Genomic DNA, 25,273 nt, shown 5'->3' with positions numbered 1-25,273 from the left:
AAGCCTTCCAAGTTTGCCGACTCTGATCATATTTAGACAAGGTCATAAAAGACAGGGTGAGGATAGTAACCAATGATCCTAAGAGTGGCATTTACCAGGTTTGAACAATTATACAGCATTAAGTGGGGAAGAGGACCATCAGTACACACAGGTTGGGAGTAGAGCCATTGGTGGTAGAGTAGAGGTTATGATTACAAAGGAATGAGGCCCAAGTGTGCTAGACAGGGTCTAGAACAAAGGACAGAGTCATTATTAGAGGAGCTAAGAAAGGTGCTGTCTAAGCTACAATTAAGTTTTCTGATTGAGAGGCAAATAGAACCTGATAGAAGGGGCTTGATAATAATCTGGTGGGCTTTAGGCCTTGTAAGTTAAGAGGCCCAGACCTATCTATCTCTTCACATGGGGTATATCCTAAGGGAGGTGTGAACCTCCTAGGGGAAGGCACTCTGTTGACTTTCATTACTTGGCTGGCCTGGGAGGAGAGCTGGCCAGGTAAAGGCAGGGGGCATCTCTAACAAGAAATTTACAGTTCTGCCTGCAATGTTGCTGACCCTACTTGACCATCCCCTCAGCTGCAGTGGTCACTTTGGAAGTTGGGCTCAGTGAAGGGCTTTTCAACTTAGAGCCAATAAGATCTGTGGCTCTGACCTGGGCATCCTTCGACTCCAGGGCAGGTCCATTTGCAGTGATCCAACTCTTGGCAGAGCTGCCAGGACTCTTCACAAGCTGACTTCTGCTGAAGCCCAGGCTTACCACATTGAAAGCCACTGCAGTGGACTGGCCTGTTGGGTCTCCTTGAGGGCAGATCACTGTACACATCAGCCATTAATAGGCCTGCCACCCATTGCTTCTGATGCCTAGCTTTCTTTTCCTCCTGGTTTGTGTTAAAGCAGACCAGAGGATGCAAGACAAGGGAGTGCCCAAGTCCCATCTCTAATCTTCGGTGGCCTGAACTACAAGTCTATAGTCACAGGCATGTTCTGTAGTAGTTTTTCTAAGGTAGACAATGCCCATGAGGAAAATTATATTCTCACTTTAAAACTTTCTTTCCCTTTGGTCTGAAAGGGAGGTTTTTTCTACTTACTGTATACTTCGCTGATGGCGAAGTGAATCTAGCTATGAGATTATTATTTATGTTCTTATTTTGGCTATGCTATTACAGAAAAATGTTAGCCATCTCTTTTATAAGGTCTAAAGATTAAATTGTGCATCCTACAGATTCCTTCATAATAGAATTAGTTTCCTACCTTGAAGAGAATAGAGAAATGAAAGAATAAGTTGGGCTTAGAATAGAGAAATGAGGGAGCAAGTCCTAGATCGCTTGCTGACAATAGCAATATTACATGAATACTTAGCAAACCATTTCAACCATTAGATAACAACTTAAGAAAACATTTACCAGAAGGTCCAATGCCTTCTATAAATTTTAAGAATCATGTATTTGGAAACACCTCTTAAATATCTAACATGGTGTAGTTGTTTAACCAGTAAACTTAAGCACAACCATATAAAATGTTTTTAGTTTCTTTCTACCAACAAGTTTAAAACATATGATACACAGATTCAGGTCACACAAATTAAAATGTATCTTTGATTGATTTTAGCAGCTTAAATTTATGGACAATCTTATCTATAAGCCATTTAAAATAAAACTCTTAATAAAATTTCCCCATGTGAACATACAATATGTACACACATATAACATAGCATAATAGACCAATATAGCAATTTTAATAATAGCTTTTAAAATCTTTAACTCTTTTTGTAGATTGCCAATTGATTTGAATTGCTTTTTGTTTTTAGATTACTTTAACACATTGCTTTAACAGAGCATCAGAGTTTAATTCTATGTCAAAGAGAAATTGAGCTTCCTGTGATCCTTTGCTGTGAGGTTTCCTTCCTTTACCTTCTTTCTTATTGGTGACCATGTTTCTGTGTTTTTGTGTGTAACACATCTTTAAGCATCTTTTGCAGGGCAGGATGAGTGGCAACAAATTCTTTCAGTTTCTGTTTGCTATGAAAAGTCTTAATTTCACCTTCATTCACAAATGAGAGCGTTGCAGGATATAATATTCTGGGCTGGCAGTTTTTCTCTCTTAGTGCCTGGGCTATGTCTCGCCATTCCCTTCTAGCTTGTAGGGTTTCTGATGAGAAGTCAGCTGTGAGTCTAATTGGAGATCCTCTGAGAGTAATCTGACGTTTCTCTCTTGCACATTTTAGGATCTTTTCTTTATGTTTCACTGTGGTGAGTTTGATTACAACATGTCGTGGTGAGGATCTCTTTTGGTCATGTTTATTAGGGGTTCTATAAGCTTCCTGTACTAAGATGCCTCTGTCCTTCTCCAAACCTGGGAAATTTTCTGCTAGTATCTCACTGAAAATGCCTTCTAATCCTTTCTTCCTCTCCATGCCTTCAGGAACTCCTAGAACCCGAATATTAGGTTTTTTAATAGTATCCTGTAGATTCCCGACAATATTTTTTAGATTTCTAATTTCTTCTTCTTTTCTTTGGTTTGCCTGTTTCCTTTCCTGTTCTCTGTCTTCTAAGTCTGATATTCTCTCTTCTGCTTTGCCCATTCTGTTTTTAAGGCTCTCTAATGTGTTTGTCATTTGATCTATTGAGTTCTTCATTTCATTGTGGTTTTTTGTCACTACCACAGTTTCTTGTTCCACTAGTTGTTTCATTTCATTTTGATTCCTCCTTAATATTTCATTTTCACGAGAGAGATTTTCTATCTTGTCCATTAAGGATTTCTGTAGTTCAAGAATTTGTTTTTGAGAACTTGTTAATGTTCTTATCAATTTTTTGAGATCTGCTTCTTGCATTTCTTCTATCTCATCATCTTCATGATCTTGAATTGGGGTGTCTTTTTCATTTGGGGGCGTCATAGTGTCTTCCTTGTTCTTGTTAGCTTGGTTTTTGCGTTTGTTGTATGGCATGTTGGAGATATTTGGTTTCTTCACTGTGGTGTTTTTTCTTGTTACACTATGGCTCTATATTAAGTGGACTGTCTGCTTTCAGTGGAGCCTTAGAGGCTTGAGATAAATGTGGCCTGAGAGCTGTGTTTGGTTCCTCAGGGTTGAGGGTGTGTCAAAGATGACACTCCCAGGTTAGCCGTGGTAAATCTCTCTCTCTCTTTTTTTTTTTTTTTTTTTTTGATTCAAAAGGGAAGTAATTCCACACAGCTGAACGTAATTGGAGGTAGTTAGCAGGTGAATGATATACCCACAGGAGCCAGAGATAGGAAGCTCTTTCCCAAGGACCACACAGGGAATCTCTGCTGCCCTTGGTGTGGGCTCCAATTCTCCTGCAGTCTCCCACTGGGTTCCCAAGTTAGATGCTAATCTCCTGTTATTTCACCCCTCCCCCCAGAGTCAGGTGTTTCTGCTAGGCTCAGGGCCAGTGCAGACATGAGGTCGCCCTGCTTATGACATATGTCCAAAATGGCGCCTGCTCTTTGTCTTGCTCGCCTTTGAGGGGTGAGCAGAGAGAGAGAAACTCGTGTCCATATCGGTCACTTTTTTTTTTTTTTCCCTCTCTCTCTTCTAGTTAGCCTGGTGAACTTTTCCCCACGGAGCTTCAAGCCTCGTTCCCTCTAGTCTCCTCTTTCTGCTTGCCCGCTGGTGTCTCGGGCTATTGAGGTTCCGTTCACCTTGCATTCCAGCACTGGTGCGTTGAGTCCTCCGCTGGTGTCCTGAACTTGGGCTCCCGTGCTCTCCACGCAGGTCCACTGTGAATCACTAGTTCCAGAAGAGTTTCCTCTGCTGTTTCTTCCCCTACTCTTCCTTGACCCTGCAGTATCTCCACTTTTATTAACCTGTGTGTCTTGCTGAACTATCAATGTGCTCCCTTCCTATTCCGCCATCTTGCCACTCCTTGAACTTGCTTGTTATTCTCTACTTCAACATTTTTTTAAAAAGTTGAAACAACTCTACAAGTCTCATAACAATAATAAAATACATTTTTGAAAGACAATGACCAACATAAAATCAGTCATTTTTCAAAAGTAGAGTATTCATATGTATTTTTTAAGATTTATTTATTTAATTGAAAGGCAGAGTTACAAAGAGGTCCGAGAGAGAGAGAGGGAGAGAGAGAGAGAGAGGTGTCTTTCATCTGCTAATTCACTCCCCAGATGGCCACAATGGCCTGAGCTGGGCCAATCCAAAGCCAGGAGCCAGGAGATTCTTCCGGGTCTCCCACACAGGTGCAGGGTCCAAGGACTTGGGCCATCTTCTACTGTTTTCCCAGGCCATAACAGAGAGCTGTATTAGAAGTGCAGCAGCCTGGACTCTAATGGGCGCTTAAATGGGATGCCTGCCCAGCAGGCGATGGCTTTACCCACTATGCCACAGTGCTGGACCCGTATTCATATATTTTAAAAGAAAGAATAAATTCAAGGTACAACAGGTAATTTTTAGGAGAAAAGGAGTCTAAATTTCAATTGGTAAGAAACAATAAGTGATTTTTGTCTTCTTTTCTTCTTAGCTAACAAAATCCCACAAACTTTTCATTTCTGAATGGCAGCACTTAACCAGGTCAAAACAATATATATTTTAAGACTTTGGAAATGTCTTGATTAATTTATTCATTTGGGAAGATTTTCATGGATGACTCATTACTATTTTCCTACATTACCATTGATTATCTCTCAAAGACAAGTATTGGCTGAATGATACTTGTCCTTGCAGAACATTGAAGAGAAGGTTTCATTCTTTCAGAGCTATTAATTCCCACTGAGAACCAACTCCTCTGATGGTACTAAATAAATAATAAGAATAAATTTATAACATCCAGTGTCTGATTCAGCAGGCAGCTCAATGAGTCGTAAGGTAACGGTAAGTGCTTCCAGAGTAGAAAGGCCGATACACTACTCAATCACACGGTGTAAGGCCGCCACAAAACACACCAAACACCGGAGTTAGAGGAAAGGCTTATTGTCGGGGGAGGAAAGCCCGACGGGCCAGGGGGAGAGGACGAGAGGGTGAGAGAGAGGAGGAGAGGGTAAGAGAGAGAGAGGAGAGATCAAGAAAGAGCGCACCTATTCAGGAACAAGTCCTGTTAAACCTTTGCTAGGGGGCAGGTGGGCAGGGAAGTAGGAGCAGCGAATCCCATTAGATCGGGCTGGAGCTGACACTTGTGGTTGGGCCGTGGGGTCACCTGGCTTCCAGCAATGGTGAGGGGCCACTAGAGTCTAGGATGATGTCTGGAGCGTAGATCACACCACAGATAAAACTGCACCATTTTATTAACAATACGGAGCACAACATTATTCTATTGGAGATTAACATTATAATTCCTGATTTTATTTCACTTTGATCTCTCTTACATTACCCACCTGTATTTGATGGAAGCAACCAGGGTTTAAGGAAATACAGAAATAAGCAGGAATTCCATGGGGCTCAGAAATATTTGGGGAGTGGTCTTTTCTATTGTAGGTGTTTAGCAGAGTCTTGTTGCATTAAATTGAAAACAGTGAACTAGTATTTAAAAGAGGCATCTGTTAAGTAAAGAATCAAGCTCAGAAGCATCAGGGTACTGGGGTTCCTGTCTAAGGCCTCTTTCAGTATATGGGGCCTCTGACTGGAGCTCAATCTTCTTGCCTGATGATGGCTAACGAGCTGCAATTTTCCTGGAGCGTTTGAAAGTACGTTGAGAAATAAACACCTGTTCCTAAAAAGTCTAATTAGAGTGGCCTGTGCCACAGTACAGGAATCCCATTCTACAAACCCTCACTCTATGAGAATTCCAAGCTCATACATTGCAAAAACCAAATTCCCTCCCAAGGAAGATAAAACAATCACCTTCAAATATCAGTGCACCTTGACTAATGGCACACTTTGTTCACAGTGCCTTTAGGGGAAAAAACAATTTAGTCCAGAACTAACCCATCTTGAGCTAGAGAAATTTTTTTGAAGGTTTATTTTTATTTATTTGAAAAGCAGAGTTATAAAAAGAGGGAAAGAGAGGGGGGGGGGTTGGAATTTTCATCCACTGGTTCACTTCCCAGATGGCTGCAATGGAGATAAGAACTCTTCCCATGTGGGTGCAGGGGCCCAAGCAGTTGGGCCATCCTCTGATGCTTTCCCAGGCACATTAGCAGGGAGCTGGATCTGAAGTGGAGCAGCCGGAACTCAAGCCAGTGCTCCTAGGGGATGCCAGCATGGCGCAGGCAGCAGTGTAATCCGATGCTCTACTGCCCCAGCCCCCCAGGGAAATTTACTGAACATATCAAATTTAAACTGAACATATCAAAGATCCTCATCTACAAACATTTAAGCTCCCAAGGGCTAAGGTAGTAGAAACAAAATAAACAAAAGGATTTCAGTAATGACAGCCTACCAGTGTTTTTCCTTTGCAATGGCATCAAAGATTCATTTCATAAAACTGAGTTGGAGATGTCATACAAATCCATTCTGATTTCACTCCTGGTAGGTCTATTGAGGGCTGGTTCTTCAAGGCTTTGCAACCAGACAAAGCTTTGTCTCCCCTGAGGCAAGAACCCACTTCCTCCTTTCTGAGGGCTGATTGTAATTTATCATTGACTCTCACCTACCCGCCTGCCAAGAAACTTAGACCCAAGGTTGAAACTCCGTCAGAGCATCCCTGTGAGCCATGACAGTGAGGACATATCCCTCGTCCCTTTTTCTATAGCCTCCTTTTTTCTTTTATTAACCTTGTTGCTAAGTCATTTTTCATACATCATTGCAAATTCTTTTGGGAAAGGTGGAGTGCAAATAAACACAAGTACAACACGAGAATCACATAAAAATTAAAGTCTATATCCCAAGAACAAATCCTTCACCTCTAAGCAAGGATATTAAAATTAAAAGTGAACTTGCTTGGAAGTGAACAGCATGATATCAGCAAAATTTAGACAAGTAGTAATTTGTTTATTAGATGCTTCATCAAGTGTCTCAATCCATTTTGCTTTATTAATCTCTTGGGGGAAATTGAGACCTCTCTGAACACTCAGAGCGCTCAACTGAATTAAATATTTTGTAAAAATACATGTTAACTAATTTTTAGGTGAACGTGTACCTTCAAAGCAGAACTGAAATTTTGTACAACCAGAGCCTCTGGATGGTTTAGGGCAATGTTCACACTGCTGTAGCCTACCCAAAATGTGTAAAGATTCAAATGCAATTGAAGATTATTTTCTGTTCTCCTGACGATCGGAAGGGGAATTCCCAGCCAGCAGGCAGATCTTCATCCTGTGGTGCCACAGGACCCGGTTCTGCCCATCTTTGAACTCACCATCCCCCAGGGCATTCAGCTAGTAGAAGGGAAAAGGGACACAGAGCATTGTCCTGGAAGTTCCAATGCATCCGTCCCACTCCCAGGCCACTGCTGAGGACCAGGCCAGCAGAGCACAGGCTGGAGGGTGAGGGGGTTAGGCGGGCCGGCTCACGAGCTGGAGTGCACGGATGGCTACTTTCCAGCAATGACTCCAGCCAAGAGGGCACATCCATGTTTGTGAACAGCTTGCCCTCCCTGGGACGAGTTCAACGCCTTCACACAACTCCAAACTCCAGCCTCTCTGCAAGGGCAAACAAACACAGAGTGATAATTTGGCAGTGAGACTGATCCAAGACAGACAGCGGAGAGGTGCTGGGAAAGGCAGGGCGACAAATCCCGGAAGTTTCTCCAGGGGCTGAAGAGAGGAGCAGACACCAGCCCTGGGATAGCTGATGTTCTCCCTCCATGCTGTTGAGTTCCTGGGAACCAGATAAATTAGATAGTGTAGGACAGACCAAACCTCATCTTCTCATAAGATGTAAGCTCTTTGCTCAATGAATTACCAAATGTTGTGAAATAAATTTACAATACCGAAAACTGCCTTTGTCAATCATATCTTCCGATCTTTATTCAGGAAATACAGTCAGCAACTGGGTTCTGGGGTCAGCTCAGCCACTAAATACCCCTCTGACTTTAGACAAGCAAGTTGACCTCTCCAGTGCTCCGGTCAGCAGGGGTGGGCGCTGGGCACAGTGGTTAAGGTTTGACTTGAGATACCTGATCCCCAGATCAGAGTGCTTGCTTAGACTCCTGGCTCCTCTACTTCCAGTACAGCTTTCTTATAACGCAACCCTGGGAGGCAGCAGATGATGCCTCTGGTACATGGGTGCCTGCCATCCCCTTGGGAGACCTGGTTTAGGCGTAGCCCAGGCATGGCTGTTGCAAGCAATTGGGGAGGGACCCAGCAAATGGCAGTTCTCTCCTTGTCTCTGTCTCTGTGCCTTTCAAATAAAATGAACAAAAGAAAGGGTTTTTTTTTTAAATACCCAGTGTGGGTGTTTAGCCTAGCAGCTAAGACACCTGTAGCCTATATTACAGCACCTGGGTTTGATCCCCAGCTCCAGCTCCTTACCCCAGTTCCCTGCTAATGTGATGGTGATGGAACACAGCAGTGCTCAAGTAACTGGATTCCAGAATTCCTGCCTTCTGGCTTCTGGCTTCTGGCTCCAGCCCTGGCCCAGCCCCGCACTGCGGAGCGAACCAGCAGATAAGAGCGCTCTCTGTTTCTCTCTTCCTCCCTCTCTCCCCTTCTCTCGGCCTCTCAAATAGATAAATAACTAAATAAGTTTTTTTTTTTTTTTTAAGTCAGAGGATTGGGCCAGATGATTGCAAATATTCAACAAAGATCCAACAGAAAAACTCAGTGATCTGAGTGGCAATATAAAACTAATTCAACCTGAACACATTTTTAATCTAATAAATTATATTCAAGTATCAGCAGTAAACCAAGTTACTGCAAGAAATGCTTCAATTGATTGAATTGTGAGCAAGTAATGGTTTGACAAATACAAATATTGCCTACAGTGGGGTTATTCTTTCCATATATCAGAGTTCATTTAACCAAGTGCCTAATTTACTGCTATAAAATAAGAATTTAAATAGGCCTTTACCTCTTTACAACCAAGACATTGCATTTAATTGAATCACAGGAAACTTCATACACTGCTTCTTAACCTAGTTATCTGAAAGGAGAGCGTGCTGGGGTTAATCAAAATATCGTGCGATACAAGTAAATACTAGTCTTCATCTACTGAGTGCTTTCCTGGCCAGTTAGAAGGCCATTAAGTAAACAGCTGCATGTCAGTAGAGTGAAGCAAATCATGTAGTTATCCACACGGCAACTCCCCTCAGCAGTGCCCGAGCCAGGGAGCAGCCACATCAGGGAAGTGCTCCCCCTAGCCACCCCCCATCCCACCCCCTGCCGCTGGAAGCCTAGGAGAGTCCCCGGTTGGGTACCACCCTAGTCACCTCCCCGGCATCTTCCAGAACTCCAGTGTGCGCTGCATCTGCATCTCCCCTGCAAGTAGCCCCCAAAGGAATTACACAACATTGAACCCTCGGTTTAAGAACTGAATAACCCTTTCTCTCTCTCTCTCTCACTGTCCACTCTGCCTGTCAAAAATTAAAAAAAAAAATAAAATAAAAATAAAAAAAAGAACTGAATAACAAAATATCTGTCTTTTGCTTCCAGAAACAAGTAGGCAGCATAAGGGAGAGGCAGAGGCGAGAGGAAGTTCAGAAAAGTCTCATAGACAATGAGATATTTATTTAAGTATTATTCTCTAGTTTTCTTTTTCTAAAATGTTTTACAATTATTTTGAAAGGGTTACAGAGAGAGAGAGGAGAGATATAGATCCTCCATCACATCCACTGGTTCACTCCAGATGGCCACAATGGCCTGGGCTGAGCCAGGCCGAAGCCAGGAGCCAGGAGCTTCTTCCAGTTCTCCTACGTGGGTGGCAGGAGCCCCTGGGACTTGGCACATCTTCTACTGCTTTCCCGGTTTCATTAGCAGGGAGTTGGATCAGAAGTGGAGCAGCTGGGACTAAAACCAGCATCCACTGAAGCGCCAGGTTTACCTGCTACACCATAGGTAATGAGACATTTAAGCAGACTTTTCAAAGACAAGAGGAATGGGGCCAATGCTATGGCATAGTAGGCTGTCTCCACCTGTGAGCTGGCATCCCATATGGGTGCCAGTTTGAGTCCCAGCTGCTCCACTTCCCATCCAGCTCTCTGCTGATGGCCTGGGAAAGCAGTGGAAGATGGCCCAAGTGCTTGCACCCCTGCACCCATGTGGGAGACCCCAGAGAAGCTCCTGGCTCCTGGCTTCGGCTTTGGCTTCAGCTTTGGCTTCAACTCAGCTCCAACCAATGAAACCATTTGAGGAGTGAACCAGCAGATGGAAGATCTTTCTCTCTGTCTGTCGTCCATCTGTAATCCTGTCTCTCAAATAAATAAATCTTTTAAAAAAGAAAAAGGGACAGCCGGCACCACAGCTCAATAGCTAATCCTCTGCCTGCGGTGCCGGCACCCCAGGGTTCTAGTCCCGGTCAGGGCGCCGGATTCTGTCCCGGTTGCCCCTCTTCCAGTCCAGCTCTCTGCTGTGGCCAGGGAGTGCAGTGGAGGATGGCCCAAATGCTTGGGCTCTGCACCAGAATGGGAGACCAGGTGAAGCACCTGGCTCCTGGCTTTGGATCAACACGGTGCGCCAGCCAGTGTCCATTGGGGGGTGAACCAATGGAAAAGGAAGACCTTTCTCTCTGTCTCTCTCACTGTCCACTCTGCCTGTCAAAAAAAAAAAAAAAGAAAGAAAAAGAAAAGAAAAGAATAGATGTAGCTGAAGGGAGTCAACTCTTTCCATACTCAATATATATTAAGAAAAAAAGAAAAGAAAAGGGACAAGGAGATGTGCAAGGAGCAATCAGTTTCTAAAATGCAAACCAGGACCGGGTCCTTGGAGGATCTAGAACAGGGGCTAAAGAGTTTGAACTTTATACTCTGGGTGACAGAAAGTTCATGGAGAATTTTAAGCCTCAGATTAACACAAACACACACACACACACAAACAAACAAAAAAAACTTTGTATTTTGCTAGGATTGTTTTTCTGGTTGCACTGTGGAGGATGAATCCTGACCAGAATAGAAACGAGAAGCCAGTCAGAAAACCACGGTAGTTAGAACTGTGTCAGTTTAAGATAACTGCTAAAACAAAGTTCCCAGCAAGAAAACAGCTCATCCCTCAGGATGCAGGTTCGTAGGCATCCGGGGATGGTGCCCAGACCAACACTTCTCAGCTAGACGCAGTTGCTCCCAGGTGCTAATGCTAACTCAGATCGTGGTTACAATGTGTAGACCTGGAAGAGGTGTTCTCCCTTTTTTTTTTTTTTTTTTTAATTATGATCATCCTCCCTTCATTTTTTTTTTTTTTTTTTTTTTTTGTATTTGACAGATAAGAGTTATAGACAGTGAGAGAGAGACAGGGAGAGAAAGGTCTTCTTCCTGTTGGTTCACCCCCCAAATGGCCACTATGGCCAGAGCTATGCCGATCCGAAGCCAGAGCCAGGTGCTTCTCCTGGTCTCCCATGCAGGTGCAGGGCCCAAGCACTTGGGCCATCCTCCACTGCCTTCCTGGGCCACAGCAAGAGAGCTGGCCTGGAAGAGGGGCAACTGGGACCAGAGCCCGGCGCCCATACGGCATGCAGGCGCCGCAGGCGGAGGATTAACCAAGTGAGCCACGGTGCCGGCCCCAACACCTCCCTTTTTAGCGAACCCTTTCAATGACCTGACTCCGTCCCCAGCCAGTCACACCCTGTGATTCAGAGCGGTGCGTCTCCCTGGGGAAGGATGAGGTGGTGTGTTTTCTTATTCCAACGTCCTGAATGCACCACAGGACGAAATGCTTGTCAAACACACTAATGATAAATTATTAGAAAAATAAAAGGAAAAAGCAAAGAATTGGAGCCTTTTTTCTCTTTTTGGATGGACATGACACAACTCCGTCACGTTGCCATCAAAGTTGCTAGGCGCTTACTCTCTTTCGCTGTTGCAGACCAGTAAGAGCTTGCGAACCCGCACAGATCCACAGGCCTTACTGACGGTAGCATAGGCCCAGCTGGGCTTTGCAGGAGCTACAGAAGCACAGGAAAATTGGTCGCCAAGAAGGACATCCCAAACCCCGCTGGTTCCCCCTTCTAAGGACAGACTGAATAATGACAGTACATTAGGCAGAGTGGTCAGACACACATTCAACTTCGTATCATTAAGCAATTTTTAAAAACAAAGCAGCCTTTTTTTTTTTTTTATTAAATTTGGGTCATCCGGGTATTTCCCTCCTACATCACTTTGCTTTCAGCGACCACTGAGACCGACATTTAAACATGTTAGCGCTGATGAGCAATGCCAGAAAAAATATAATCAAACAAAGCGACTAAATTAATAATTTATAGGCCAACAACTATGTGAAAATATAAGACATGTGAAATTAAATTAGAAAAAATATGTAATCCAAATTACAGTGTGTCTCAATTAAATTAGATTTCCCAGCAGTGTTGTAATTTTAGTTAAAGCCGATAGCACTGCGCTGACCTCAGGATCACTGGTAGTGACTTCCCTTGCAGCATGTGTGCCGCATTCGAGCACTTTATAAACACTTATGTGGATACTTTCCTTAAGCTTAAATGGTAGCAAGACTCTTCCCGGACTTTTCTTTATAACGTAACAAGAACAGATGTTAAGGATTTGTTGTGCTTCAGAGACCAGATCTCTTTAAATACACCCCCCAAAAATCCTGTAAGATAAATATTAATTCCTCCCATTGTAAAGATCAGAAAATACAGGTCCAGAGAAAGTAGGTGCACGCGCTACTGTCTCCTGCTTGGCTCAGGCTCTGCTGCGAAGGCTGGAGACTGCCTGGCCGGGGTTGCTTCTGCTCTGAAAGGGAGAGGGATGCTCTAGGACCTGGCCCTCACCCGGTAGTAAAAACCCTGGCAAGGGACCCTCATCCAGGACAGTCCTAGCTCTCTACCTCCCTGCCTTTTGGTAACTGTTTTTTAAGAAGACTTTATCAGTGAAAGAGAGAGAGAGATCGATTTCATCCTCTGGTTCACTCCCCAAATGGCCACAACAGTCAGGGCTGGGTCAGGTGGAAGCCAGGAGCCTGGAAGTGCATCAGATCTCCCAGGTAGACGTCTGGCAGGGACCCTAGTACTTAGGCCATGCTCCGCTGCTTTCTCAGGCACATTAGCAGGAGCTAGAGCAGAAGCAGAGCAGCCAGGACTCAAACCAGTGGTCCAATACTGGAAACCAGTGTTGCAAGCAGCGGCTTAATCTGCTGTGCCACAACATTGGCACCTGTTTTAACCTTTTATTTTGAAGTAATTTTACACTGACTGAAAAGCTAGAAAAACAATAACGTTCCTATGTGCCCTTTTTGCAGCCTCCCTTAATATTGTTTCATATATAACCATAGTACCACTATCCCAATCAGGATATGAATTCTATTCCTTGATTCTATTAATTCTATTAATTAAGCTGTTGATATTACTTTAGTTTTGCTGGCTTTCCCATTAGTGTCATTTTTCCTATTCCATGATCCAGTTCAGGATTCAGGTCTTGCATTTCATTTTTACGTCTCTTTAGGCACCTCCAAACTGACAGTTCCTCAGTCTGCATCGCTCATGAAATTGACACTTTCTAATACTGCTGGTCAGTTACACTGCACAGTGTTCCTCAGTTGGGATTCCTGGATGCTGCTTGTGGCTAGGTCAAGGTTGTGGTCTGGGAGAAGAACAGCACAGAGGTGATGTGCCTTTCCCAGTGCCTTATGTGAGCAGACATATGTAGATAATATGTTGTAATATTAACACTGATCATTTGATTGAGGTGTTGTCTTCCAGGTTTCTCCACTACAAAGTTACCATTTCTCCCCCTTGTAACACTATCTCTTTGTAATAAACATGTACTTGGGTTGGGGGGAGGCGTTTAGAGATTATCCAACCAGCTTCTGAACTTGGACACATCATCTCGCTAATTTGCACATTCACAACCCCGACAGCAGAGATGCGGCTTGTGTCGTGTTCAGGAGAAGAGGGGTAGGGTGGGCTCAGAGAATGAACCTTCTCGTCACGGAGGGGCAGGGAGAACAGCCTCTCTGGGGCTGGCTTGGAAGCAAAGAAGCGAAGTGAGAGCAGCCGACAGAGAAGAAACCAAGCCCAGCAGACCCTCGGAAAGGGGCTGTGACCTCTCCACCCATTGTCCCACATCCCCTTATTCCTGTTAGTAATTCAATGCCACCCACCCCCAAGTTTTGGCAAAACTCGTGGCCTTCCAGATAGAAATCAATTTTTCAGGCCGGCGCCGTGGCTCAACAGGCTAATCCTCCGCCTTGCGGCGCCGGCACACCGGGTTCTAGTCCCGGTCGGGGCACCGATCCTGTCCCGGTTGCCCCTCTTCCAGGCCGGCTCTCTGCTGTGGCCAGGGAGTGCAGTGGAGGATGGCCCAAGTCCTTGGGCTCTGCACCCCATGGGAGACCAGGAGAAGCACCTGGCTCCTGCCATCGGAACAGCGCGGTGCGCCGGCCGCAGCGCGCTACCGCGGCGGCCATTGGAGGGTGAACCAACGGCAAAAGGAAGACCTTTCTCTCTGTGTCTCTCTCTCACTGTCCACTCTGCCTGTCAAAAATAAAAAAAAAAAAAAAATCAATTTTTCAGCTATTTGTGGCCCTTTTGATCAAGTTCTCAACAACGGCATATTGAATAGGAAGTGCCAGGTCCCCTAAGTTTCTAACCCTCTACACACTTCCCTTCTTGGTCCATAACCCTAGAACAGTGCCTCTTAACCATTTTTGTACACTTTTGACATGCTAATGAATCTTCCCCTGAGACATTAGCAGAATTATATATTTTAATTCATTTTTATTTATTTAAAAAGCAGACAGAGATCTTCTACCCATTGGTTCACTCCCAAAATGACTGCAACAACTTGGGCAATGCCAGGCTACAGGAGCCTGGAATTCCATCCAGGTCTCCCATGTGGATGGCAGGGACCCAAGAGCTTGGGGTATCACCTGCTGCCTCCCCAGGTATTAGTAGGAAGCTGGAATTGGGAGTGGGGTCAGGACTAGAACCCAGGCACTCCAATATGTGATGTGGGCATCTCAACCAGTTTCTTACCTTAAGCCGAATGTCCACCCCAAGGCACACCTATAGATTAGAAAGGAACCCAATTATAATGAAATACAATTATAAAAATCTGAGATTCTGGAAGACCCGTAAAAAAGTGTTCTCTGCCTGCCCTGTGCCCATTGCCCTCTGGATTGCGACTTAAAAAGCCAGCTTGTGTATTCCTTTTTCTGTGTGTATCACTTAGTTACTGAGCTGTGCTTTAACTTCATGGTTTTAAAACTTTTTGTCTTAGCACCCCTTTACAATCTTGAATACTGCTGAGGACCCCAAAAACTTTTATGAGGATCCTATATATCAATATTTAGCACATAAAAATTTAATGAGACATTTAATTTTTTAATCCACTAAAAAGAAAATCAACAATAATAAAACTATTATACATTAACATAAATAACATTTTTATGAAAAATAGCTGTATTTTTCCAAAACAAAAAAATTAGGGAGAATGGGCATTGTTTTACATTTGTGAAAACCGCGTGAGTGTCTGTCTGAATAGGAGACAGCTGGATTCTCCTTCCACTTCTGCATTCAATGTGGTTTACTTTGTTGTTTCAGTTGAAGAACATAAATTAAAAAAAAAAAAATCCAGCCCCACATTCAAACATTAGTTGGAAACGGAAGGAATACTTTAATAGCCATTTCAGATAATTATGGCTTTTTTTTTTATAATATACTAAAACTCGACAAGTGGTAACTTCCTAAAAGTTAGTTGTGATGGGGCCAGCGCTGTGGCATAGCGGGTAAGGCCGGTGCCTGCAGTGCCGGCATTCCAAATGGGAGCCAGTTCAAGTCCTGGCTGCTCCACTACCGATCCAGCTGTCTGCTGTGGCAGGTAAAAGCAGTGGAAGATGGTCCAAGTCCTGGGACCTCTGCACCCACCTGGGAGATCCGGAAGAAGCTCCTGGCTCCTACCTTTGGATCAGCGCAGCTCCAGCCATTGCAGCCCATTGAGGAGTGAACCAGTGAATGGAAGACCTCTCTCTCTCTCTCTGCCTTTGCCTTTCTATAATTCTGCCCATCAAATAAATAAATACATCTTTAAAAAAAAAAGTTAGTTGTGATTTGGAATCAGAAACCAGATCAGTGAACTTTTAAGGCTCTGTTAACATCAAAATCTAATGTTTTAGTCTGTACTTTGGGTGAATCTTTTTAACTCATGGGCAGAACATTATGACTTGGTCGTTTTCAAAACATTACTTCACTGAGTTCTGCAGGTTTCCCAAATATTGACATATTTCATTAAAAAATATAAAAATTTACATTGGTTAATATTAGTATAGATCTCATCAAGAAAGTTTTCAGGATTGAGAAACCGTCAAGCCCATGGTGGTGGATACAAGTCTTCCAAAATTATAATTTTCATTTGAAAGCTCAAATGTTATCATTGGCAACAAACACTGTCAGTTGTTTTCCTTCAAGTGACAGGCTTGCTTACTTCGCTTTTCAGGAAACGTCTGCCAAATCCTGTAGCTCGTCTATCAGTCATTCTTTCAAATAAAAATGGTTTTCCATGAAAAAGTGGCTGATTCAGCTCGCAGCTCAAACAATTGCGCAAACGCTTTTTATTGAGACAACTATCACATTTTGATAGGCATCGTAAGTATTTTGTGTGCACTTCCCATTTGGTTACTAGAACAGTAGATGTACTGGAGTATTGGAATTTAACTAAATGAATAATGTCTTTAGCTTTCTTAAGGATATTTGTACATAAAACAGCCTGCGTGTGTGTGTGTGTGTGCCAACAAAGGAAATAATCACTACCAGCTCTTTTCTAGGCACTGCTTGAGTTTTGCTGAGGAACCAGAAGTTTCACTTGTCATTGTTTGGCACCATCATATCAACACACTGAAAAGAACAAATACAATCCCAGTATTATTAGGAAGATAGTTGGACTTATGGAACACCTTCTGAAGGAATCTCAAAGACCCATAAGGACCCAGAAGCACCCTACAGGAACTGCAGTTTCAATTAATACAACCCCAGGAACTGTATCGGCGATAAACTAGAGGTGGATTTCTCCAGGAAAGGGGCCACAAAGCGAGGAGAGATGAATCAGGGGGACTGCTAACGCCCTAAACCATGACTCAGGTGCCAGGTGGCTCCCACCAAGAACAGGAGACTTGCTTCACTGGCTGCCTCTAAGCAGGACAGGATGGAGGCCTCATCCATCTCCCTGGCTACTCATGTCATGGCTTTTCCAAGCCAGTTACTTCTCAGAGGTTCATAGTGTGAAAACCTGGCCCTCTGCTTTCATATATATATGTTAATATTACTATATATATTGGTTAATCTTACTATATATTGGTTATTACTATATATATACACATATATTATTTTTTCTCATATGGCCTCTTCTGAGACTGCTCTCAGCAGAGCTACATCTTATCCAGGTAGTTTGCAGGGCGGTGACAAAGTTATAGGAGCAAACAGCTCTCAGGCTTTAGTGAAGCAGAATAGGAGTGGGCACAAGAGTCAACCTGTGTCCAACACACTTAGGATGAACTTGGTCAGTCGCTTTCCAGCTGGCTGATCACATGAGCTAGGAACCAGTGGTTCTCTAACTTAGCATCAGAATCACCTGGGGGTCTTGTGAAAACACAAATTCCTGAGCCTCACTCTAGAGTCTCTGATTCAGCAGGTAAGAAGTGGGAGGGACCTGAGTTTTTAAGCTTTTTTTTTTTTTTTTTTTTTTGACAGGCAGAGTGGACAGTGAGAGAGAGAGAGAGAAAGGTCTTCCTTTGCCGTTGGTTCATCCTCCAATGGCCGCTACGGCTGGCGCGCTGCGGCCGTTGCACCGCGCTGATCCAAAGCCAGGAGCCAGGTGCTTATCCTGGTCTCCCATGGGGTGCAGGGCCCAAGCACTTTGGCCATCCTCCACTGCACTCCCTGGCCACAGCAGAGAGCTGGCCTGGAAGAGGGGCAACCGGGACAGAATCCGGCACCCGGACCTGGACTAGAACCTGGTGTGCTGGCGCCGCAAGGCAGAAGATTAGCCTGTTGAGCCATGGCGCCAGCCCCAAGCTTTTTTTTTTTTTTTTTTTTTTAAGATTAATTTATTTATTTGAAAGGCAGAGCAACAGAGAGAAGGAGGACAGAAAGAGCGATCTTCCATCTACTGGTTCATTCTCCAAATGACCACAACAGGGCTGGGCCAGGCCAAAGCCGGGAAGCTGGAACTCCATCCTGCTCTCCCACACAGGTAGTGGAGGCCCAGGCACTCGAGCCATCTGCTGCTGCCGAACAAGATACATTAGCAGGAAGCTGGTTTGACAGCGGAGTAGTTGGGTCTCACAATGGCACTCCAATATGGAATGCTCATGGTGTAAGCAGCAGCTTGATGGGCCTGAATCTTTAAATTTCTGATGACTTCCCAGGTGAAGATAGTGCTACTTTGAGATAAATTTGAAATTCAGAACTCTCAAGGTCATGGTTCCCATAGCACAACCAGAGAAACTGAAAAACTAGGTCTGGGGAGAGACAGAGAAAATGAAGATAGAGATGGAGAGTGGTATGGTTCGGATATTTGACCCTCGAAACTCAGAAAGAGTTTAACCCCCAATGTCTTATGTTAATGACACCAAAAGGGTAGAAACTAGTCTGAGTATGGTGTTTAGAGGTGGGGCCTTTGGGAGGTGATTAGATTGGATTAAGTCACTAGGGTCCCCCTAAGAAAGATTGAGCAACCAAATACAGGAGAGAGACACGAGCACTCTCCCCGTGATAGAATGTAGTGCAGGGGCCCTCACCAGATTCTGCACCATGCTGTTTGGAGCTTGTGCATCCAGAACCGTGAGCTAAAATAAAGTTCCTCGGTTTATAAAGTAGCCTGCCTTAGGCATTTTGTTAAAGAATGGCTGACGAACACAGGGAAGTATAAAGAGGGAAGACATAAAAAGAGAATGAATCTCATACTCAGAGATGAGATCCACAGAGACTTTACTGGAGTTCTTCAAGGCCTGTGTCCAGTGGCTTCTGAACCCTGGCCATATACCTATTGTTGGGCTTCATAAATCTTGTGGATATTTATAAAACAGTGTGAATTAAAGTTTAGTTTCTGCTCTGTTCAACACAGAATCTTCCTATTAGATAATACCCGGTCAGAATCAGCCCTACAGAACTGGCTTTTCCCTACAGTTCTGTTTGGAACCATATATCAAGACAATAGAACTAGAACAGGTGTCTGGAAGCCTCTCACAGACACTTAGAGCCTCAGCCAAGAGCTGTGTTAAAGCTGCTAGTTCACAAAGATGATCCCCAAACACCAGCAGTATTCTCAGCCACAGCCCAGGGTTGAGTATAATGGATGGAAAAATAGGCTCTGGGTGAGAGTGAATTGGGTTGAATTTGGCTCTGCAACTTGCCAGCTGTGTAATCAAGAGTGAGTTACTTCAACTCTCTAGACCTAAGTTTCCTAATATTTAGGGTGGGGATGACAACAGGATCTACCGCATAATATTTACTACACTTTGAATGATTGTGTCCACTCCAAACTTCATATATTCAGAGGTGGGACCTTTAGGAAGTGCTGAAATCATGAGGGAAGAGCCTTCACGAATGGTATTAGCCCAGCATCTGGAGGAAGCTTATCCTGGTAGGTGAGGGGGAAGGATCACATGTGAGCCAGGGAGCAGAGAGCAACCAGGCCAAACTTGAACTCAAAATAGCCAACCATGTCACAAGACTCACCCTCCAGAGGCGTGTCCCCAGCGGCCTACGATCTCTCACCAAACCCACTCCCAGACATGATAATTAAATCAAGTCTCCACCTTTCATCCATCAGCCATTACCATTAAGATATCAGAGTGTAAACACCTTGCATAAGTTTGGGGTAGACAAGACCTACTCAACCCATGGCCCTATCCTGAGCCTCTACTGCCCTCTGGTTGGTTTGGCTTCCCCTAGCTGGTATCTTGGTAGCCATATCTCCAAGTTCTCTGGGACTCCTGGCCATGACTGAAATGCGATGCTCCTCTAGGAAGAGCAGCTCCTTGACAACTTTTCAAATTGGTGTTGAGGATTCTCTTCCTCCTCTGAGGCTTTCCCATCCAGCATTCCATTCATTCCATCACCTCAACTACTGTCTATGTATTGATGTATACAAAATACTGATATTCATCCCATATTTTCCTCTGGCCACTGGACTCATCTATCTAACTACCTTGGGAAGTCCCTGAGGTTGTCCTTAGTCACCTTGAAATGAAATGCTTCAAACAGAACCTCCTGTTCTTATCAGCGCAAACTTATTTTTCTTCCTTTGCTCTGCATGAGTATTTTAACTCATGGACATGTAGCAAAGAACTCAGGCCTTCTTCCAACAACTAACAGCAACTTGCCAGCCAAGTGACCGCCCCACCTTGGAAATGGATCCTCCAGCGCCAGTCAACACGACAGATGACCACAGCACTAGTTGGCATCTTAACTGGAACCTCCTGAGAGACCCTGAGCCAGAAGCACCAAACTGAGAGGCTCCTCAATATCTAACTCAAAAAAGCTGTGAGCTAACAAATGTTTATTGTTGTGGTAAGCCATCAATTTGGAGGTCATTTTCCATGCAGCAAAACACAGTGGAAAGCATTATGATATACTGGTGAAGATGAGAGTGTCTCCCTCCCCTCATGGGGCTTGCATAATAGCTGTGTCCTATTACTTTCTCACATTCATCAAAATGTTGGCACCTGATCACTGCTACTCCACACCAAACCTTGCATTGCCCAAAAGCATCCACTGGAATCTATCAGTATTCCAGCCTCACAACTTCCTGACTTCTTCCATTCCTACCGCCTGCATCTTCTCTATTTCTGCAGCCCACACTTAAGTTCATGCTGTCGTCTTGTTGTAACCCATAATTGGGCCATCTGTCAACAATCAACTCAAATGCATGACTTTTTTTTTTTTTTTTTGACCACAGGAACTAGTTTTTCCCAACTGATTGTTTTCCTACTCTGATCATCTTAAGGGAGAAGTCCTTACCCCCAGGCTATCAACGCCTCTCTGAATGAGTTTCTTTCTCCATCCAGGCCAGATCTCATAGTCACAACCACTCCCCTTCTGCCAGCACTCTGAATTAGGCCTTTCTGTGTCTGCAGGCTTGGACATTTTCCCTCCACCTCGCATTGCATACTGCTTAGCCTTCCACCTCATCCCCCCCGGAGACAACCATACTCCCCCTCCCACGCTTGTGCCTGAGTGCCAGAGCCCCTTCTGGCTTTCTCACCCCATCAGTAACTGAATCATCCTCTTGTCCTGATACCTCTATCACCTCTAAGTCCACAGCCCCACACCTCAGTGTCTCCTTTCTGGAACTACTACCCTAGAATCGCTATCCAACACCGTGATGTTTGTGTCTTTTAAGTCTGTAACCAGGGATTATCTGCTGTACACAAAATAAGTGCAAAAACCAGTCCGTGTTGTCCCTTTGACTTTGGCCACCAGGAAGATCAGAATTAAATTTGTGATTCAGCCTTATAATTGTCTAAGACACCAATCTGTAGTGTCCATAAAACTTTGCTTTTACTTTCTACGTATGTCCTGATCTTAAAGTCTTTCTTTTTATTCCCCCTCTGACATATTAGTTTTGTATTGCTGAATGCCAATTACCATGAGCTTAGTGACTAGAAATGGCACTTATTGCCTCCCCTTCTGTGGGTCAGGAGCCTGGACACAGCTTAACTGGCTCTGCTCAGGGTCTCAACCAGCCGCAAGGTAGGTGTCAACAGAGCTACATTTCTTTCCGGAGCCCCAGGTCAGACGGTTGTTCCATTCTATGCAGTTTTTGTTATGCCCAGTTCTGTTGTCCCCAAAGACCACCAAGGAGCCAATACCGCTGTAAAGCACACAAGAGTTTTATTACAGGTCCAGGCCTGGACTCTCAATCAACACCGACGCAGCGGGTCTGAATTGAGAGCCCCGACCCTTCAGTTAACAGGGTTTTTATAGGGTTTTCAGAGACATTCTGTACATCATGGTACCATTTAGCAAATCATCTCATCCCACGGGAAATTCAAAGGACATCTCCTAGAACTGATTAGTACATCCAGTGGTGGGAACGGACCTACTAAAGGAAGTTGGATGGCTTTGGGGTTGATGCCTTTTGAATTGATTGGCCGAAGCATAGGGTCCAAGCTGCTGGGGTGTACTTGCCAAACTGCAGGGTCTCAGGTAGCTATCAATCACCTTATCTGCCCTGAGAAGACACCAGGAACTCTAGGTATTTCTCTGTTATCTGTTAATCGGCTGTTGCTAGGAGAGTTTATCGCAAGGTGAGTTCATTTGTTTACTTCTGGCTTAGGGTTCAGGGCCTGGTCAGGCCCAAGTTACAAGATGGAGGCCTAATTTAAAATAGTTACACCTTGATTCAGGCTCAGGTCTCACATTTTGAGACTGAGAGCTCTGCTTCCTCGCCCGCTGTCTGTCGGGGATTGCTCTCCGCTCCGTGGAGACCCTCCAGCTAGAAGGCAAGCCTCCCCAGTCTGCAACAATAGCATCCTATTTCATGTAATGTGATTATCCTTTCACTATTCTATCACTTTTATCATAATATGAATTAATGAAAAGAGTGACTATCCCATTATAGCTGAAGGACTTCTGAAAATTTACCTGCTAAAAAACTAGGAAGTGAACAACCCTGACAATGGTCATGCCATTTTAACTACCCCAGCACTATCTTAGGGAACTCTAGTAAAACATTTCCTGGAAATTGGGCCGAAACCATAAGTCAAGGGCAGGCAGCTGCGGTTTGAGATAACGGCGCCAGATAAAGGCATGGGAAGCACCCAACTGCCCCTTGCAGACGGCAAAAGTATGCAAGGTATTTTCTGCATGCCCCCACCCCATTGTCTTATTGAAACCCTGTAACCATGCTTTTTTTTTTCTGCCTCTGTATCCCCCGCCCTGCTTGCTTAAGAAACTGCCCGCACTACCCCCTTCCCTAGCCCCTTACCCAGTAACCATTAACATATCCAATGAAATTGTAACACGACTAGATATGCTAATGTTGTGGTTTTAAGCTTTAAATACCCTGTAAAGCTGATGTTCGGGGCCGCTCTCTCTGCACTACACTAGAGGGTGCTGCTGAGACGGCCCATTTGCAAATGAAATAAACTTTCCTCTTGCCTTTGCATCGATTGGAGTGGAGTCTGTGTTTCTGGGGTCCGGTCAATTTGTGGGACGCCTGCTTGAGGGGTCTTACATAGCCACAGACCCGTCTCACACTCAAAAGAAAGGGGTCGCACAAAGCATGTACAACAAGCATCAGGAATCTTGGGGACATCTTAAAATTCTGCCCCAACTACACTTAAGTCTTAGATTTGTATTTTTTTTGTTTGACAGATAGAGTTAGACAGTGAGAGAGAGACAGAGAGAAAGGTCTTCCTTCTGTTGGTCACCCCCCAAATGGCCACTACGGCTGGTGCACTGTGCCTATCCGAAGCCAGGAGCCAGGTGCTTCCTCCTGGTCTCCCACGTGGCTACAAGCACCCAAGCACTTGGGCCATCCTCCACTGCCCTCCCAGGCCACAGCAGAGAGCTGGGCTGGAAGAGGAGCAGCCGGGACTAGAACCCAGAGCCCATATGGGATGCTGGCGCCGCAGGCGGAGGATTAGCCAAGTGAGCCACAGCGCCGGCCCCAGATTTGTATTTATTATGTGAAAATGTTTGTATAATTTTATCTTCTGAAATAGCTGTCAAATATTTGGGGGAAATAAATTATATAGAAAATTAAGAGAATATCATGCATTGTGTCGTAAATGTATTCTAACAATAGCCTGCCCCGATTATTCTCTTCCTGCATCCTTGCCCCATGCTATGTGGCTTCACAGCTCATCTCAGACATTCTGTGAAGGTCTGAGGTCTATGTCTCACTTCGATGAGCAGAATACACCTGAAATGACAACGTGAGAGTTCTATGCCTAAGCCACACACCTGCCATAGTAACAAGCCCGAGGACACCAGTTAACAAATGGCACACTGTGTGGAGCAGAGAGAAGCTCCTACCTTGGCCAAGGCCAGATCATTCAGATCCCAGGTGGCCCACCAGCTGAGCACAGATCCATGAGTAACAATACACACACACACGGAACAATAAAAGATTGTTTTAAGCTGCTAACATTTGGGACTGTTTGTTACACAGCAACCACTAACTAACGTATATGCAGAAAGGCAACAAAGGACTTGATTACACAGCGGGAATAAAACCTCCTAAGAAGCTATAATTCATTCACAGTACTCTCAAATTTCTGTGTTTTATGTCCTAACTCACTGTTGATTGTGGGATATTTCGACGTGGGTGTTCAACTAATCGTCATTTGGAAGACTGATGTGTGACCTGGAGTCCTTTCCACAATGAATAGAGCAATAAAGAGAGAGAAATCAAATAGGAAAATAAAGATCTCTGCTGTGCTGCTCTCCACACAGCTGCCCTAACAGGAACGTGCAGTTTCTACTTTCCTTGCAGTTTTTCAGAATTACTTTAGAATAAACCCGAGTGAAAGCAGTAATCAATTATGTCAAAAAAGAAAACGAAGTTTGATCTGAAAATGCTAACAGAATCTAACATTTTAGAAATAAATTGCTATGCCATGTCCTGTGGCAACATTGTATCAAATTGCTTGAAGATAAATGGTACAACCCCCTGGGTCTCTACATATGGATTCTCCTTTTAGTAGAATATTAAAGCAAACATTTAATTCCAGGTTTGTAATCCTCCTTTTTCTCCTCCCCTTTTTTTCATGTACACCCTACTGTCTTTCTGTCTACTCTCAGTCATGGTATGCTAAGAGCACAGAAATTTAGGGAAATACAGTAATAACTCACCTACTCTGCAGCAAGAGTAAGGTATTCAATGTAAGTAACTTTTCTAGGCTAGCCTAAAAGTTATCTAGGCACTCTTGCTTTTAAAAAATGAAACAAAACTTTAACCTGATATAAAGCTTTCTAAAAAAAATTTCTACATTTTCCTTCCTTATAAAACAGAATGTTCTCTATTCTTTAAATAAATCTTCATTTTCCAAGGTGCTTTAATAGTTGTTAAAAGGATACACAGGTTAATCAAAGCAGGATTCCACTTTGAGTGACTTACAACTGAAGGAGGCAGGATGGATAATGAGGCACATACGTAGACGATTAGAGTGGTAACTATCATGAGAATGGTGAAAACAACAACAAATGAAGTCTTACAAACTTTTGCACTTATTTAGTAACATGAAGGAAGGTTCGGTGGGACTGGATCTTGAGGGCAAGAGGGCAGATATGGGGGGAGGGGGTGGGGAAGGAAGGATCTTCAAAATGTAAG

This window comes from Lepus europaeus, chromosome 2, assembly GCF_033115175.1.
Source record: "Lepus europaeus isolate LE1 chromosome 2, mLepTim1.pri, whole genome shotgun sequence".
NCBI classification, from domain to species: domain Eukaryota; kingdom Metazoa; phylum Chordata; class Mammalia; order Lagomorpha; family Leporidae; genus Lepus; species Lepus europaeus.
Note: the sequence above shows the minus strand (reverse complement) of the source record.